The 18,764-nt window shown below is 42.1% G+C and overlaps 1 non-coding gene across 1 annotated transcript; it reads left to right on the top strand.

Annotated features, from left to right (window-relative positions):
• Positions 1-11,213: 11,213 nt before the first annotated feature.
• Positions 11,214-11,320, top strand: LOC118670395. Its single transcript, XR_004972297.1, has one exon. It is a non-coding gene; the product is annotated as a U6 spliceosomal RNA (small nuclear RNA).
• The last annotated feature ends 7,444 nt before the right edge of the window (positions 11,321-18,764 follow it).

The raw sequence follows: 18,764 nt of genomic DNA, 5'->3' as shown, positions 1-18,764 counted from the left end.
AATTATAATGTAAATATGATATTCAGGGTGGTCTTAGGCGACCCCTATGAAAGGGTCGTTTGACCGCCAAAGTAGAGGAACTAATGACACCCAAACCACACTCTTGCTCTCATTGTCATTCATTTACTACCTGTTAGGTGCATGCCAGCATTCAAGCGTCCTGGAGGGTCCAAGGTAAATATATGACATAATCGGTATTCTCACGGAACTTTCAAAAGAGCTGGGAGATGAGCCTAACTGATTTGAAATGATGAGACAACAATAGAAAAACAGGGAAAACGAAATGCTAACCTGTGCTCAGTTAGCACGGCATACTTTTATTCATTGCTTATCGGAAGTGCCAACTTGCCTGGGCACCTGCGTTTTATCCCGCAACCCAGCCCTATCCTGTGAATTGTCTTCATGAGCTGAGTGTTACGGTCCCACTGCTGCCTTCCCCTGACTAACACGTTCCACAAGCAGGAGGGTAACAGTTTACACATACACACCATTTAAAAAATGTCTTTATTGAATTTTAGAGAGAGAGGAAAGGAGAGGGAGGAGAGATAGAAACATCAATGATGAGAGAGAATCATTGATGGGCCGCCTCCTGCTCACTTCCTACTGGGGATCGAGCCGGTAACGTGGGCATGTGCCCTGACCGGGAATCCAGTGGCCTCTTGGTTCATGGGTGGATGCTCAACCACTGAACCACACCTGCAGAGCCATACAGAAGGTGTTGTTAATCCCATTTTTTCAGATGAAGAAGATGAGGCTCCCAGAGGTTATCTGATTTTCTAACTCAATCATCCATGGGGATAAACAACCCAATCTCATGACTCTCAAGTCCAGTGTTTGCTCACTGACCACAGCCTGGGCTGCTGGGCTTCCCTCACTTCCCTGAGCTCACATGGGTGCTGTTCCCCTGACAAATGTCCTATTGCAATGGCCCTTCCTGTGCAAGGCCTTACTCACCCCTCCCTGTCCTTGGTTCATGCCACCATCAGCCTGCTGGTCTATAGGGGAGAATTGGGGTAGTTTTCTCCTAATCCCATTTTTGAATGTTCCTTAGGAGGGAACTAGCGATTGAGCTGCAATTCTGAGATGGCCTATGACACTGAGCTCGATCTATTAGCTTATTAATCAAGTGGGTGGCCTTTTATGTTGCAGAAATTTTCATGTTGCTAATAATGCAGACTACGAGAAAAGAACCGTAACGACTTTTAAGTTATTTCTGAATTTTCGTTATTTTTCCAGATTGTATAATGTAGACTGTAAAAAATGTATCAGTGTTAGAAATAGCTCCCTTTGCTGTTCTGCGGTCTTGGGATCAGTTTGAAGACGCTTTATGGGACCTCAAGGGTCTAAATAAAAGTACAGTAACCGCCCCTGGCCTACGCGCTTTCCGCGGTTTCAGTTACCTGCGGTCAACCAGGCAGCCGAGGCCTGAAAACCCTAAATGGGAAACTCCATAAATGAACAATGCACACGTTTTAAATAGCAGGCCGCCCCGAGCAGCGCCGGGAAGTCTTCCATGGTCTCGCTTGGTTCTGAGTGGACGTCAATGACCCCCCAAGATGACAACCTAGACCCCACTAGGTCCATCTCTGTGCAGCGTCAGTGCGCACGCTCCTACGTCAACCATCTCTGTGCAGCGTCAGTGCGCACGCTCCTACGTCAACCATCTCTGTGCAGCGTCAGTGCGCACGCTCCTACGTCAACCATCTCTGTGCAGCGTCAGTGCGCACGCTCCTACGTCAACCATCTCTGTGCAGCGTCAGTGCGCACGCTCCTACGTCAATCATCTCTGTGCAGCGTCAGTGCGCACGCTCCTACGTCCATCGTCTCCACGCAGCATTTACGCAGACGCTCCTCCCGCTGCTCAGTCGCCATCTTGGCTGTCGGAGCCCGTGTGTATTTGTCTGTCTGTCTCTGTTCCTCACGGGTGGCGGGGCTTCCGCTCAAGGCCCCTTTTACTGAGTAATGGCCGCCAAGTGCCGGCGCAGCGAGGCCGAGGCCGCGGCCAGAGGGAGGCCGAGGCAGAGCGGGAAGCGCCCCCTGTGAGTGGACGGTGAGTCCGGCCTCGGTCGCTGTTCTGCCGGAGCGCACGTGCGCGTGACTGTTAAAGCCCGGGGTTCAGCTTGATCTGACCGTTAGGGACTCCTATCCGCCCCCCCCCCCCGCCCCCCCTCCGTCACATGCGGACCTGTCGTGGGCCCTGGCCGGGGAATGGGGGGACAAGGGGGGGGGCCTGCGCTCAAAGGTGGCGGGTTCCATTCCGAGCGCGAGCGGGGAGGCCGCCAGCCTGTGTCTCTCGCCCGGTTTCTCTCCATTCTACCCTCTTCCCCTAAACCAGTCATTTTTTAACCCTTTGCGGTCGTTTGTCTGCTCTCAGCCACCACAGCAAGGAACCGTATGAATCTTAACTCTATTCATTCGTGTATCAGTTCATAATTTCTCTGAAAGCTCTTAAGTGTCTAAGCGGCCTTGTCACGAACCAAAACATTGCCCCGACAAATCGGAGATACTGAAACTCAATGTAAACAAATGCGGTCGTTCCACACTCGCCATGCGAAACACCGTGGCGAGTCCGTCGCCTTTTGAGAGTGAAGAAATCGACAAGCTTCGGAGATACTTCGCAGAATTTCAAATAAAGCTTTACAAATTACGTTTAACTGTAATTAGGCATTCTCGCTTGTTAAGATATTTCAAAATAATACTCCAAAATGGCAAAAAGAAGTTACCGAAAGAAGTGGACTGCGAATCTGAAAGTAATGAAGAGTTTTATTTTGGCACCTTGAATGCTGACTCTGACGTAGAAAGTGATAACGTCTGTAGTGATTCTACTAGCAGTGACGGAGTTCCAAAAAAGAATTAATAAATCTTGTTTATCCTTCATCATCTCGCATGTTATGTATCACTGCGCTTTCCATGGAAATTAATTCCGACCAGTACGGCACCCATGTCCAAATTTAATACGACCGCAAAGGGTTAAAGCTTATCTGCCCTGCCGCTGGCTCCGAGGCTGAGAGGCTGAGCGTCCACCTAGGAACCAGGAGGCCAGGGCACAGGCCCGGGCTGCGGGCTCCATCATTGATGCCTCGCTTGCCCTCCCTCCCTCTCTGAGATCAATAAAATGTGTGTGTGTGTGTATATTTAAATAAACCACAAAAGAACAAAGTGCTTGGTCTGGCCAAAGAAATATTTTTTTTTTTAAAGAAAGCATGCCTTCGGGTGAGGATTTTTAAAAAAGTTATCCGAGATGTGTGTGTGTGTGTGTGTGTGTGTGTGTGTGTGTGTGTGTGTGGGGGTGTGTGTGTGTATGCCGGGCTCAGGACCATCCCGGCGCCGGGCCTGTAGGGGCCTCGGGCGGTGTCCCTGCGGATGGAGCGGACAAGGGAAAGCTCCAGGCTGTTTGCGGGGGACCCTAGCCCCACGGCGGCCAGCGGGGAGGGGGCAGTGGGCGGGGTGGGGTGGGATGGGGGTGGGGTGGGGGGGAGGGCAGTGGGGGGAGAGGGACGCCCGTCCGGTTCTGTACAGAATGGAGAAGATCTATGAGAACGTCCGAGGGGAGAGAGCGTGCAGCTATTTTCTTACTAAACATTTTCCTGGACTTTGATTTTATCTCATATTTGTTTTATACTATTTTTATGTATATTTTCTCTCTCTTTTTTTTCATTGTTAGAATTGCCAGAGATTATTCCATTGAATCGGCTGTTTGAAGAACCGACTATTGATTATGTTGAGTAAGTTTACCTCTTTGCTTTCTATTTCGGCAACTTTTAATTTTATTCTGCAGATAAGATGTAACTACATTAGTCTTTCCTGATTTGGTTCTTTTTCTAAACCTTGTTGAATGCTAAGTCATTTGTTGTTTTTAGGCGTCGCCGTTTTCCAATAAACGCATTTAAGGCGATACGTTTTCCTTCTAATAGGAGTTTGGTCACATCGCAGTAACTTTGATTTGTAGTGCTTTGGTTTCTGTCAGCTGTACATATTCTATAATTTAATTTTCTTTTTAATTTAAGAGTTATCTAGAAGAGAATTTTTAAAACCCAAAGTTTTAGAGTTATTAATTTTTAGTTTAATTGAAGTGTAGCCAGAGAAGGGGGCATTTATGATTTCTACCTTTGGGAACTGAGACTCCTTTGCGGTATATGGTATATTTTGAAATATTACATGGTTTTGAATAGAATGTCTATTTTCCATGACACTTCCGTCTTCATTTATCTGTCAGTTTCTGAGAGAATTGTGTTAAATTGTCTCAGTACTATTTTGTTTCTGTTAGTATTATTTTGATTTTCTAACACTTTTTGCATTACACAATTTAAAACATAAACAATTAGAACTACTTTATCTTGTTTGTGGATTGCTTCTTCAACAAGATTAAATACTAGTATCCCCTTTGTTCCATTTAATGTTTTTCTTCATGACTTCCATTTTGGTTCACTTTAGTATTGATGCTCTAGTTTTCTTTTTGTTGAGGTTGTATTGAATTTATAATTCATAGAGAAAAAGCTTACATAAAATATTAAGCATTACGTTTTAAGAACAAGTACACGTTTACAGTTTTAAGCCTTGTTTTTCCAAATGTGTTTCTAGCTATTTTATCAATTTGTTGCTATTCTCGATGGGATATTTTCTTCTATTATAGTCATTATTTAGTGATTGTATTCACATAGTAACAACATTTATTTTTTATATTAATTTTGTTTCCAGCCATCTTATGAAATTATATTTTTAAATTACGTTTAATTCATTCATTTGGGTATTCTGTCAGTATTAGCATCTGAAATAATGAGAATTTGCTTTCTCCTTTTTATTGTTTGTATTTCTGGTTCGCCTGTCTAATTGCATTGGTTAACACTTCCAGCATAATGATACAGGAGAGGAGCCTTAGAGGCATCCTTGCTTTGTGCCTGTGTTTAAGATGAATGCAAAGCATTGTTTGCCATGGTAACAATGTATATGCTCCAGTCAACAATTCATTCTATTGCGAATAATAGAAAACTTTGGTAATAGAGATTCAAACAGAAAGTTTGTTTTTCTCCAGTAACGAGAAGGCTGGGGGCAGAGGGTGTTGGTTCATTCTGTGGCTCAGCCAGGCGGTGTGTGCGCGTCTCCAGGCTTTTCAGTGTTGGGAGTACATCTGTGTTTGAAATAGAGGGGAGGCCAGCACATGCGTGTGTCCAGCAGGGATGCAGACACTTTCCCCAAAGCCCCCCAGCAGATGGCCCCGTTGTAAGGGAGGCTGGGAACTTGGGGGACAGAAATATAAGTGACTTTTCATCCAGGTTTTCAAATGTATTAGAGTTGTGCAAAATATTGTTTCAAATTCTTTCAACTCCCTTTGTATTTGTGTATTATTTTTCAATTCTTATTTCTAATTTTGTGGGGGTTTTGCTTTCTTATATTTTTCTTGATTAGTCTAGCAAGTAGTTTATTTTACTCTGGGTTTTTTTCTTTTCTCTTAAAGAACCAATTCTGCTAGTTTTGTTTGCTAATTCATTTATATCTGCATTTATCTTTATTAGTTCTTTTCTTTTGCTGTTTGTGTTTATTGTTACTTTTCTAAATACTTGATTTGAATGCCTAATTAGTTTGTTTTACTTTTTGATGATTTATAGTAAAAGAATTTAAAGTTGATGTTTTCATCTGAGGATTTAATGTACTTTTTTATTATTTTCAGCTACTTTACATTTATGGTCTTCTTTGGTATAAGAGTAGTATAGAAGATATATATTTACAAGTAGTGGAAATTTTTCTTTCTCCTTTGCTATTAAATTTTGATTTTATTGAATTATGGTAAAAATGTACCATTTTTTCCCCGTAGAATATACTGAGATTTTGTTTGTTACCCAATTTTTGCAAAATATTTGAACTCTTGAAAATACTATTATGTTAAATCCAGTGGGATTTTTTTGTCTGTTTATTTACTTATTTTTAGTATATGAAAGTCATTAGTAACTAAGAAAAATGTTAAAGAGTTTCCCCTTACTTTTTTGTTTCAAATAATGTATCTTCTTATTTCCTGCCATTTTTTACTTTTATTTGATGCCATATTGTTTGGTGTGTAAAGATGAATGAAACATACATCTTAATTATGACTGTTATACCTCAGCATTATAATGCTTTTCTTCTTGAATTCAACTTTATCTTGGTTTGCAAATTAGCATTGCAAACCTTGCTTTCTTTGATTTGCAGCTGCTTGGTATCTCTTTGGCCATTCTTTTACTTTCAGATTTGTCCCTAAGAGCATAGAAATGGCTTTAGCTTTTGATCCCATTTGCATTGATTTTTATAATAGCTGTTTCATTTCAATTTTGTAATCCTATTTAATGTTTTCTGGCCTTTTTGTTTTCTTGATGTTTTTCTTTCATCATGTATTTTGGCTTCTTTAGATTGTTTATTGCTTTAGGGGGCATATTAAAGATAGTCTTTTAATTTCTAACTAGTTGCTACCTTTATAACTTTAAATAATATTTTAAATACTTTCTTCATTAATCAAGTTAGGAAATTAAACATTATAAATAAATGAAACATTTTGAGGAATTACATTTACTTTGCTTGCTTCACTCCTTTTCTTCCTAACTTTAATTGGCATATTCTTGCATATTTAATTGGCCCATCTTTTTTAGGTCCAGTCTATTATTATTATGTTTTTATTTTGCACAAAACAGTTACATTCTATGTGTATAAGTTTTGAAAGATTTTTTGCGTATAAATTTGTATTCTGTTTTGAATAACGTAACTACTATAGTTATTTATGTGTCAGCTTGTCGGGTGCAGGATGCCCAGACAGCTGGTGAGCATTATTTCTGGGTGTGTCTGTGATGGCGTCTGGAAGGTATTAGCAGCTGTGTCAGTTGCCTGAGTAAAGAAGATCGCCCTCCCCAGTGAAGGGTGGGCATCATCCCATGGGTTGAGGGCTTGACTAGAACAGGGAGGTGGAAGGACACGTGCTCTCTTTGCTTGAGCTGTGCCATCACGTTCTCTTGCCCCGAGCGTCAGTGCTCCTGCTTCTTGTGCCTTGAGGCTCTGACTAGAACTTTCACTCTGCCCGCTGCTTCGCAGGTCTTTGGACTCAGACTGAATTAGTTGACTCCTGAACAGTACGAGTTTGAACTTATACATGGGTTGTTTTCTCTTTTATTTTTTTACTTGTTTTACTTTTTCCTCTCTTTTTAAAATGTTATTTTATTGGTGACAGTATTACAGATGTCTCCTATTTCCTCCCTTTCTGCCCCGCTCCACGCCAGGCCTTCCCCACGTTACTGTCTGTGTTCGTAGCTTGTGCACATATGCGTATATGTTCGTTGTTTACTCTCTTCCTGTCTCCTCCCCCTCAACCTACCACCACTCCTACCCCCCAAGGCCTGTTATTCCAGATTGTTTTCAAGAAATACTGAAAATGTATTTTTTCTTCCTTACGGTTTTCTTGATAACATTTTCTTTTCTTTAGCTTAATTTATTGTAAGAATACAACATATAGTACATATAACACACAAAATATGTGTTTTAATTGATTGTAAGAATACAACATACAGTACATATAACACAAAATATGTGTTAATTGACTATTTTATCAGTGAGACTTCTGGTCAACAGTGGTTTTGCAAGAGGCAAAGTTACACATAGATTTTTGATTGCATGGGGGAAGGGGGGTTCGGCACCTGTAACCCCTGAGTTGTTCAAGAGTGGAGTGTACATCACCAGCTTCCCCGGGTCTCTAACTTACAGACGCAGATCATGGGACTTCTCAGCCTCCATAAACAGACGAGTCATCTTCTACAATAAATGTCATATAAACAGGGTGTCCCAAAAGCGTAAACACACTTTGAGTGATTATAGAGTCGGTGTTTATTATACATACAGTTCATTTTCAAAATTTAAAAGAATCTACAGAAATGAACAATTTTTTGTCAGTGCATGTTTCCAAACTGATGACTGTTCTGTCCAGGCCCTGCTGGTAACGTGAAGCAGTGGAATCCCAAACATCAAGGATCATTGCATTTGGTATTTGTGTGCCCTCGATGCATCCACTGTTGCCCGTTTTGTACCATAAACTTTATCTTTTATGTATCCCCATAAAAAAGGCAGTGGATAAATTTTCTTTGTTCAAAGCTTAGTATGGCTTCATCCATTACTTCAAATTAGTTAAACCTGAAAAGGAGTGAAAATTAAGTGAGTTATCAGCTGTTAAAGTGCGTATATATCTTTTTTGGAGATACCCTTATATACACACTTTGAATAATTATAAAATCAGTGTTTGTACTTCAACTGTGTTTTAAAACTTCCAGCAACATTTTAGGATGAATTCCCTTTGTTCAAAGTTTAGTCTGGCTGAGAAGAAAGAAATGTCAATTAAGCTATAAAGTGTGTATACATGTTTTGGGACACCCAGTATCTCTATTTCTGTTTCTGTCTCTACCCACCCTCTATATGTAAATCTCTGTTTCTATATCTCTATCTCTTTCTCTATCTCTGTCTCTTCTCTATCTCTATCTCTGTCTCTATCTCTGTCTATCTCTATCTCTATCTCTATCTCTGTCTCTGTCTCTGTCTCTATCTCTGTCTATCTCTATCTCTATCTCTATCTCTGTCTCTGTCTCTGTCTCTGTCTCTGTCTCTGTCTCTGTCTCTATCTCTATCTATCCTATTCATCCTGTTTCTCTGAAGAACCTGACAAATAAAGGCAGATTCCGTTTTCTCACTTCAGGAAAGATGTTCTTTTCCTAGTCTCTTTTGAATATATTTTTCTGCTCCTTTTTACATGTTTTTGGTTTCAGAACACTGGTTATTTGTAAATTGATCTCTGCCGTCTCATCTCCACATCTGTCGTCATACCTCTTATCTCTTCGCCTTGGTTCTGTTTGCATTCTGTTCGACTTTCTCAAGTCTCTCTCCACGTCTCAGTTTTCCAAAAAGCCAGCTCTTCTTCCTATTGTCTGTAATGGGATTTATATTGCCCGCAGTTCTTTCCTCAGTTTTCCAGCTCCCTTTTCATATTATTCTTACGTTTTATCATCTCAGTGTTGCTCATGAGTTTCATGGGGATTCTGTTTTAGTTCATGTCCTTGAGAATGTTTGTATTTCTGGTGCTATCATTTAAGCAGAGACCTAAAGGCAAAAAAGGCATGCATCAAGGGAAAGGTGGGGAGTTTAGAAGACCGTTCAATGCAGAGAGCATAAGGCACAAGGTGGAAGAAAGCTCAGAGCATATATGGGTCATATGGGTAGAAGGATGGTTACTTATATAACTAGAAAATGGTGAATGGAAGAAAAAGTGGCGTAACTTGAGGCTTGAGAAGTAAGTAGGGGACAGATCGTGTGGGGATTTATATGTTAAGGAGTTATGTTTTGCTGTAAGTTCAGTAGCAAACCATTGAGTGGTTTTAAGCACTGGACATGGCCTATTGGACATTGTTAAGAATTCATGCTGGAGAAATTGAGGATGGACTGGAGAAGAAAGTGAAAGAGTGATGGTGCCTGTTGGGATGCAGACATGGGTGAGGAATTATGGTGGTGTGGACGGAGTGATGGCAGAGGAACTAGAGACTGGTGGGTGGGTGTGGAAATATTTCAGTAGGACTCAATCATGGATTCATACGGGACTAAAGGATGGCAGTGGGTGTGAGAACAAATGTAGAAATAGATTTTAGAAGAAGTTGAAAAGAAGCAGGAAGACTCAGTCTTGCGAAGAGTAGACCAGGGGGAATATTTGAGTGGAAGAGCAGCCCGTGAGCACTGTCTGGGGAAGAGTAATACTAGGAAGTCAACAATGTTCAGGATGGAAGACAATGAAGGAAGATCAGCCAAGCTCTACATTGGAAAGGCAGCAGTGAGGACTTCGGGGAAGGGATGAATAGAATGGACTCAGAGGAAAGTGTTTTGAGACAAGCACTAAATCAGACGTGGGCAGTGGCACAGAAAACAGTCAGTGGTGTGACGATGACAATTGGAGAAACTAAGAAAGAAGAAACAGGAAGATGAAAAGGCGGGGTGGCAGAATGCATGACCTGCTTAGTTAAAAAATATCCCAGTTGTTTTGAAAGCAAACAGTGAGTGTTAACACCAATAGTGTGCATCGTCTACCAAAGTTAAATGATGAATTTTTAACTTTTATTATGCAAAGCATTAAATGCACAAAAAGGCTGCTGCAGAGTTTCTCCTTAAAATGCTTGAGTACTGCACAATCCTCCATTCCACAGGCTCTCTGTTCCTCCAGCTCTTCCCACCCAGCACACAAAAAAGGGGAGTTAATCTCATCTTCAATCTTACACAAAAGGGAAATAGTCCAGTGTTTATGGGTTAAATTTACTGGAAAAGTATACAAAGTACTGGCTAAATATCCCATCTTACATTTAAGTCCCTAAAGAGTCAATGAACATGTTGTCTAAGTCTTTTTAAGTTAAAAGTTTGTTTCCTTCATCTCCATTGCTTGGTCATATTCAAGCAGTGACTGTTCAGGTACAGGGAGATAATTAAGTCAGCATCACACCTGCAAAACCAGGTTATGAAGTCTTTGACCTTGGCTTTAGCTACATAGTGTCCTGTGCATTCCTCATGGTAGGTTGCTATCCCAGGCTGATTCTGGGAGGGAAACTACCCCAGAGTCCCCACAGGTCCCTCTTGTTCCCTGGCCCCCCTTCAGATTATGACAAAGGTCCCTGCCCTCACTTTCTCCAAGTCCCTTTTCAGGACACTGCTCCCTCTCTTCCCGCTCCACCTGCTCTGGGTGTTTGGGGCCTTCCTTTCTTCCTGGGCCAGCTCTTGCCAGGGATGTGGACTAGTCCTGCCCCTTTCTGTGCCCTCGCTTTTAGAAGTCCTGCCTATACCACGTCCCCGCTCCCACCTGCCCAGAAGTGAGGCACTCCTGAGGACAGTGCTCTGCAGACCCTAGGGTAACAGCCACACACCCCACAGTTCCTGGGCGACTCTGGTTTTTAATATTGGTCACTGTCTGTTTATTGAAACAGTCTTACAGGTGTTTGGAAGTATATCCTGACACTCGTCTCTCTGTCTCTTGATTTCACACCATGGTTAGAAAAAGTGAGCCTGAGCCTCTTGGTGATGTGGACTGAGGAGTTGGCAAAGACATGTGCTGCTCTGATACGGGTGTGTTGCATTGATGACTCAAGTCCCACAGGAGGAATTGCTGTCAGTGATAGGATTTTCGGAAATAGTGAAGAATTCATGATAAAGTGCCCGGTGAAACAAGATACAGTCTTCCCATGCTCTCTTCGGCAGCACATATACTAAAATTGGAACGATACAGAGAAGATTAGCATGGCCCCTGCGCAAGGATGACACGCAAATTTGTGAAGCGTTCCATATTTAAAAAAAAAAAAAAGATACAGTCTTCCCTCAATGTACCTCATTGTTGCATTCCTGGAAATTTCAGTGTATGTGAAAACCATGCAAAAAATATTTTGTGCTTATATGTTGAACAGAGGTAGGTCCTAGGACTGAATAATCATAAACAAGATGTTCACTTACCTGAACATGCAATGGGACATTAGAAGTCAGACTGAAGGTAGGAAAATGCTTTGTCATGAGGGACTGTCCCATCCTTTCCAGGACCTCTTAACCAAATACTTCCTAGTGGTGCCCATCAATCACCAAAACAACCAAAAAACACCTCTGCAAGTTTCCAAAATGCCCCCCTAGGGGGTGGTACAACCACCTTGAGAGCTACTAACTAAACGGAGTCTTTCTTTAAGATTTCTTTAAAACCACAGGATAGATGAGCATCAAATGAGTTAATACTTACAAAGACTGTGCCACAGTGCTTGGCATGTTGTAAGCTCAGTACATGCATTTGTTACATAAATAAAAATACAGATGGTGACAATCAAAATATGCCCAAGTTTTTAAAAATTAAGCCAAATATTTATGAGGGCTGAGCCCATGTGACCTGTTAATCTTTTAAAAAATGATATAAAATGTACACAACTTATGATGGGTCATCATTTGCATACAAGGGAGGAAGAGTAATCTGTATATTTAATCTATATATTTGCTTTTAGCCCTAGCTGGTTTGACTAGATGGATAGAGCATCAGCCTGCAGACTGAAGGGTCCCGGGTTCGATTCTGGCCAAGGGCACATGCCTGGGTTGCGGGCTCAAACCCCAGTGTGGGGCATGCAGAATGCAACCAATCAATGACTCTCTTTCATCATTGATGTTTCTATCTCTCTTTCCCTCTCCATTCCTCTCTAAAGTCAATAAAATATATATTTTTTAAAAATCTATATATTTGCTTTTATAAACGTGGATGCTAAGAAACCAGTAGTGTTGTTTGCCCCTAGGGGAGGAGACCTGGATGCCTGAGAGATATTGTAAGAGGAAGACTTTTTATTGTATACTCTTTGAAACATTGGCATTTCGGATGAAGTGAATGAAATGCCTAATTCAAAATAAATAATAAATACATATTTTTAAAAATGTAAACAATTTAACTTAGCATATTTCAGGAATAACAGGAGATGAGGTATAAACAGGTTGAACATAAATGACTGGATTATTTACTTTTTGTAACCAGCCCACCTTTGTATAGTCGCTTTCTTCTGGCGTGGTGCTCCGTGATCTATTATCCTATCTAATAATACACAAACATGGTAATTAACCATACCTCCAACATGCCTCCCATTGGCTAATCAGGGTGATGTACAAATTAACTGCCAACCAAGATGGCGGCCTGCAGCCAGGCAGCTGAAGCGAACAGGAGGCTTGCTTGCTCCAGTGATGGAGGAAGCCAAGGTCCCCCACCTGCCGCTGTGGGCCTCTGAGCTGCAGTCTAAGAAACAATGTTGCAATTATAGAAGCTAAACAAACCCCAGAAACCTGCTTTCAGCCAGCTGGGCCTCAGACCTGGAGCTGCAACAGTGTTTCAATTATAGAAGCCAAACAAACCCAGATACCTGCTTTCAGCAGCCGAGGTCTCAGAGCTGGAGCCGAGCCTCAGAGCTAAAGCCGGCTCTCAGCTCCAGTGACAGCCAAAGAAGGTAAATAAATCCCAGAATTAAAAAAGAAAAAGAAAAAAAGGAGAGGTTGGGAGCTTCAGTCACCCGCCAGCCTGAAAACGGCCCTCAGCCCCTCACCCAGACTGGCCAGGCACCCCAGTGGGGACCCCCACCCTGAAGGGGGTGTGACCAGCTGCAAACAGCCATCATCCCCTCATCCAGGCTGGCCAGGCACCCAAGTGGGACCCCCACCCTGATCCAGGACAGCCTTCAGAGCAAACCAGCCGGCCCCCACCCATGCACCATGCCTCTATCCTATATAGTAAAAGGGTAATATGCAAACTGACCCTAACAGCAGAAGGACTGGGAATGACTGGTCACTATGACACAGACTGACCACCAGGGGGCAGACGCACAATGCAGGAGCTGCCCCCTGGTGATCAGTGTGCTCTCACATGGTAGGAGCTCTGTTCAGCCACAAGCCAGGCTGATGGCTGCCAGTACAGCGGTGGTGATGGGAGCCTCTCCTGCCTCCTCAGCAGTGCTAAGGATGTCCGACTGCAGTTTAGGCCTGCTCCCCACTGGCAAGTGGACATCCCCCAAGGGCTGCCGGGCTGCCAGAGGGATGTCTGATTGCCATCTTAGGCCCAATCCCCCAGGGAGCGGGCCTAAGCCAGCAGGTGGTCATCCCCTGAGGCGTCCCAGACTGCGAGAGGGCACAGGCCAAGCTGAGGGATCCCCCTTCCCCTCCCCCCACCCCCAGTGCACAAATTTTTGTACACCGTGCCTCTAGTTAATAATAAATGCCAACACTATTCCTTGATGCCATAGAGTTTAATTTTCATTAAAATAGAAATACATTTATCTCCTTGGGATTCAAGTACAGTTCATCTCCTCCAATTAGTAGGTGCCTGGGAGTTTGGAGGGTTGGTGACAGCGAAAATTCTGGATACTAATCTTGACTTACCTGACCTTCCTAGTGAGCGGGACCATGGTCCCATGCAGTAGGTAGAGGGGGGAGATGAAGCAGGCAGGACGGATGAGACAAGTAGAAGGCACAGTGCACAAGGATTAAAGTATTTGGGAATTTCAGAACCTTCGAATCTCACGCTTAGAAGAATATTTTAGAGAATATCCAATTTACTCCTCCTCCCTCCTTTCCTCCTCCTCTTTCGTCCTTCTTTCTCTCTTCCCCTTTCCTCTCGTCTGTTCTTCCATCCACCCTCCACGTTCCTTTTCTCCTTCCATCTTTAATAGGTGATGAAATAGGTTCCAAGATCACCCAGTGAGTGAGGGGGAGAACTGGAACTCAGACCCAAGCCTTCCTTCTCAGAGAGGATGCGGACATCAGAGGCTATTTTCCTGTCTTCTCTATCTTTCTCGGCATCCACCTGTTTCCTTCCCAGTGTGGAAGGTAGGGAAGGAGGACTTGGTGAAGAAGCTGTGCATAAGGTCTTTCTGCCCTGCAGCAAATTAGGAAACATTTGGGTAGCATCTAAAGGACCATAATTTCCAAGCCGAGGCTATATGACTGCAGGCTGGAAGTGACAAACAGAACATGGACCCCTAATGGAAAAAAGCAGGCTGCAGACTGACTAGAAGGCAGCCTTCAGGGCCCACCCCGTGCTCACTAAGGAGGGAGTCGAGAGCAAATAGAAACAGCTTCTGAATCCCAGCAACAACACAGCACTGGTAACTCTTACGCAGCCAGCTCTGGGCAGTGAACTTCCACTGGACAGAGAGGCCCTATAGCCTCAGAGGCCAACCCCAGAACACTGCCACCCAGAGGCTGACCCACAAACTGACTCTTTGCTAAACACAAAATAAGGCAGTCTGGGAAACAAATGCGGCTTGCTTTAAAATAAGGACTGTGGTTTACAACACAGAGGAACAGTGTATCGCAGGGAAACTCAACACTCTCCTGAATACCTGGCAGGTCTAAGGCGAGCCACACTGAAGAATAGAAGATCCGAAGGACCTTCACTACTGCAATATTTTTTTTTCTTTTTTCACCTTTTAACTAAGAAACCAATTTTTTTTCTTTTTTTTTCTTTTTTTTCTTTTCTTCTTCTTTTTTATTTTTTTCTTCTTTTTTCCATCACCTGATTTTACCCTTTTAATTACTACCTTCTTATTTTTAACCAGTATTATTACTGCTACCATTTTTCCATTTTTTTTTTAAAGTGCCATTTTATTTTCTCTTTATTTTATTTTGGGATTAGTGTTCTCCATTCTATTTTCATCGTTATATTATTGGTTGTTTCTAGTTTGCATTCATCTCCAGGGAGCTGTTGCTGGAATTTGTTGGAATTAATGGCTGTTCTATAGGAGTATTCTCCTCATATAAAAAAGTCTCTTCCCCTCTTCCACTTCATTCTCTCTTTTCGCTCTTTTTTTTTCTTTTCTTTTCTTTTCTCGCTTTTATTTTCCCCCCTCCTTTTTCCCAATTTCATTTTTGCACTCCTTTTTTTGGTCCCTAATTTTCTTTTCTTTTTTCTCTTTTCTCTTTTTCTCTTCCTTCTTCCTTATCCCCTAATTCTCTTAATTCAGGTGGTCACCTTTATTTGGGGTTATTAATATCGTGAATATATTTGTGTATAGTGCCTGGTACGTGGTGCCTTGTTGTGTTGTATTTTGTGCCTTTAAATCAACACAGCAGATCCAAGCAACAGCAACCTCCTGAGCACCACACCCTCTGCTGAGGAACAGCAGCTGTACGTGAAACCTCGCCCCACCAGCCAGAAGAGCCACCACAGCTGTGAACAGCACCCACCAGAGGAGCTGCTGCCAACTGAAGAGCAGCTGCTACCGCAACCGCCCGAAGAGCAACCGCAGACCAAGGAGTCACTGCCACCAAGGGAGCAGCCACTGAACGACTCAACGTCTAGATATGTCAGTGAGATCAAACATGGGTAGACAAAGAAACCCCCAAAGGAAAGAGAAGGAGGACTCTCCAGAAAAGCAGCTAAGTAATACAGAGGCATGCAACATGACAGAAAAAGAATTCAGAATAAGGGTCCTAGAGTGCATAAACCGGATGGAGGAAAAAATCGACAACCTCTGCAAGAAGCAAGAAGAAACAGATGAAAAAATCGATAACATATGGAAGAAGCTAGAAGAAACAGATGAAAAAATCAACAACTTAAGTAAGACCCAAGAAGAAATGAAGAGTGATATAGCTGCAATGAAAAACTCCATTGAAAGTATCAACAGTAGACTAGGAGAAGCGGAGGACCGAATTAGTGATTTAGAAGACAAGGAAGCAAAACACACCCAAAACGTACTGCAATTGGAGAAAAAAATGAAAAGACAGGAGGAGAGCCTAAGGGAGCTTTGGGACAACATGAAACGAAACAACATACGAATAATAGGGGTACCAGAACAACAGAAGGATGAACAAGGATTAGAAAACCTATTAGAAGAAATAATATCAGAAAACTTCCCTGAGGTGGGGAAGAAAAAAGTCACACAAGCCCAGAGAGTCCCAAACAAGGTGAACCCAAAAAGACCCACACCAAGACACATCATAATTACCATGGCAAATGTTCAGGACAAAGAGAGAATCTTACAGGCTGCAAGAGAGAGACGGAAAGTTACATACAAGGGATCTCCCATTAGATTGTCAAATGATTTCTCAACAGAAACACATCAGGCCAGAAAAGAATGGACGGAAATTTACAAAGTGATGCAAAGCAAAGGACTGAATCCAAGAATACTCTATCCAGCAAGGCTATCATTCAAACTTGAAGGGGAAATAAGAAGCTTCACAGACAAAAAAAGGCTAAGGGAGTTTATCACCACCAAGCCAGCAATGCAAGGAATGCTAAAGGGACTGGTATAAAAATAAGAAATAAAAAGCTCAGAAAGAAAACAGCCACACAAAAACAGAAATGCCTACAAACAAGTACCTTTCAATAATAACTTTAAACGTAAACGGACTAAATGCTCCAAACAAAAGACATCGAGTGGCTGAATGGATAAAAAAAACATGACCCATACATCTGCTGTCTACAAGAAACCCACCTCATTAGAAGGGACTCACACAGACTGAAAGTGAAAGGATGGAAAAATATCTTTCAGGCAAATGGAAAGGAAAAGAAAGCTGGGGTAGCAATACTTATATCAGACAAAATAGACCTCAAAGTGAAGGCCATAACAAGAGATAAGGAAGGCCACTTCATAATACTAAAGGGATCAATACAACAAGAAGATATAACCCTGGTAAACATATATGCACCCAATGCAGGAGCACCCAAATTCATAAAAAAACTCCTGGAAGATATCAAAGGAGAGATCGACAACAATACAATCATAGTAGGGGACTTTAATACACCACTGACAGCACTGGATAAGTCCTCTAGACAAATAATCAGCAAAGATACAGCAATCCTAAATGACTCACTAGATCAGATGGACTTAATAGACATCTTCAGAACACTTCACCCGAAAGCCAGGGAATATACATTCTACTCAAATGCTCATAAGACATATTCAAAAATAGACCATATATTGGGTCACAAGCAAAGTATCCCCAAATTCAAGAAAATTGAAATCATAAAAAGCGTCTTCGCAGACCACGATGGCATAATATTAGAAATAAACTACAATAAAAACAACCCAAAATACTCAAACACCTGGAAGCTGAATAGCATGCTATTAAATATTGATTGGGTTACCAATGAAATCAAAGAAGAAATTCGAAACATCCTGGAAACTAATGACAATGAAAACACAACAATCCAAAACCTATGGGACACAATGAAAGCAGTCCTGAGAGGGAAGTTTATAGCTCTACAGGCCTATCTCAAAAAACAAGAAAAAATGGTAGTAAAAAAAAAAAAAAAAAAAAAAGAAACAGCTTCTTGTCACATGTGTAAACGTCTTCTCAACCTCAATGTGTCAGAAGACGTAGGCCCATCATTCCTGTACCATGTCCCTCCTCCGGGCACTGACAATACTCAGAGAACCTTCTTATAAGTAACTGCAAAAGCTCCATTTGCACAGTCAGGGTCCTTGCAACAGAGTGAGCTAGAAACTGGTTTCCCAGCACCAGCACCATCATGGACTTGGAAAGACTGTTTGCTTTCCTTTCCGGTGGGGACAGTGGAGACATCATCAGAAATGATCCCTCCTTCCTTAGAACAAGTGGTCCTGCAAGCCTTCCTTCTCTCTCCCTCCACAAAAAAGCATAAGATGATTAAAAAGATTCCCACGTTTATTTTCAAATTATGTCAGAAAAGTAGATTAAAGGTTTTATGCTTAGGAAAATAGGGATAAATATTCAAACCTAAATTATGGCAGTATTAACTTGTGCTAAGTAACAAGAAAATTATTTGAGCATTAATTCCATTTACATATGTTCATTCAGATTTTATCCCCGAAGCAGGCAAGTATCTGGGGTTTGGAGCGTTTAATCACTTAGTAAGCAGCCCTCAGTGGGATTGCCATTCATTTGTTGTCTCTATTGATTCCCTTACACAGGGGAATGCTGTGGTGAATAGGAACCGGCTGCCGAGGTGAAAGAACTCTATCTTTTCTGGTGCAGAACAAAAGCTCTTATGTTACTTTATTTTTTTAAAGAGCAACCTGTTTTCTTCAGATCATCCCAGCTCAGGGCCAGAACGCTGCTTCATTCATTTGTCAGGCACCCTTCTCCCACCAATATGTCATTTTATAGTTTCTAGACAGACAGGCTGAGTAGCACTTGGTTTTCTGTTCAGGGTGAATGTTAGACTGAGTTCCAATGGGGTGTGGTGGATCCTCCAAACCCCCAGAAATCAATCTAGTTGACACATGGGACCCTGGGAAAAACCTAGAACC

The sequence above is a fragment of the Myotis myotis genome, unplaced genomic scaffold, assembly GCF_014108235.1.
Source record: "Myotis myotis isolate mMyoMyo1 unplaced genomic scaffold, mMyoMyo1.p scaffold_m19_p_15, whole genome shotgun sequence".
Lineage (NCBI taxonomy): Eukaryota > Metazoa > Chordata > Mammalia > Chiroptera > Vespertilionidae > Myotis > Myotis myotis.
Note: the sequence above shows the minus strand (reverse complement) of the source record. Positions and strands in the feature narration are given on the sequence as shown.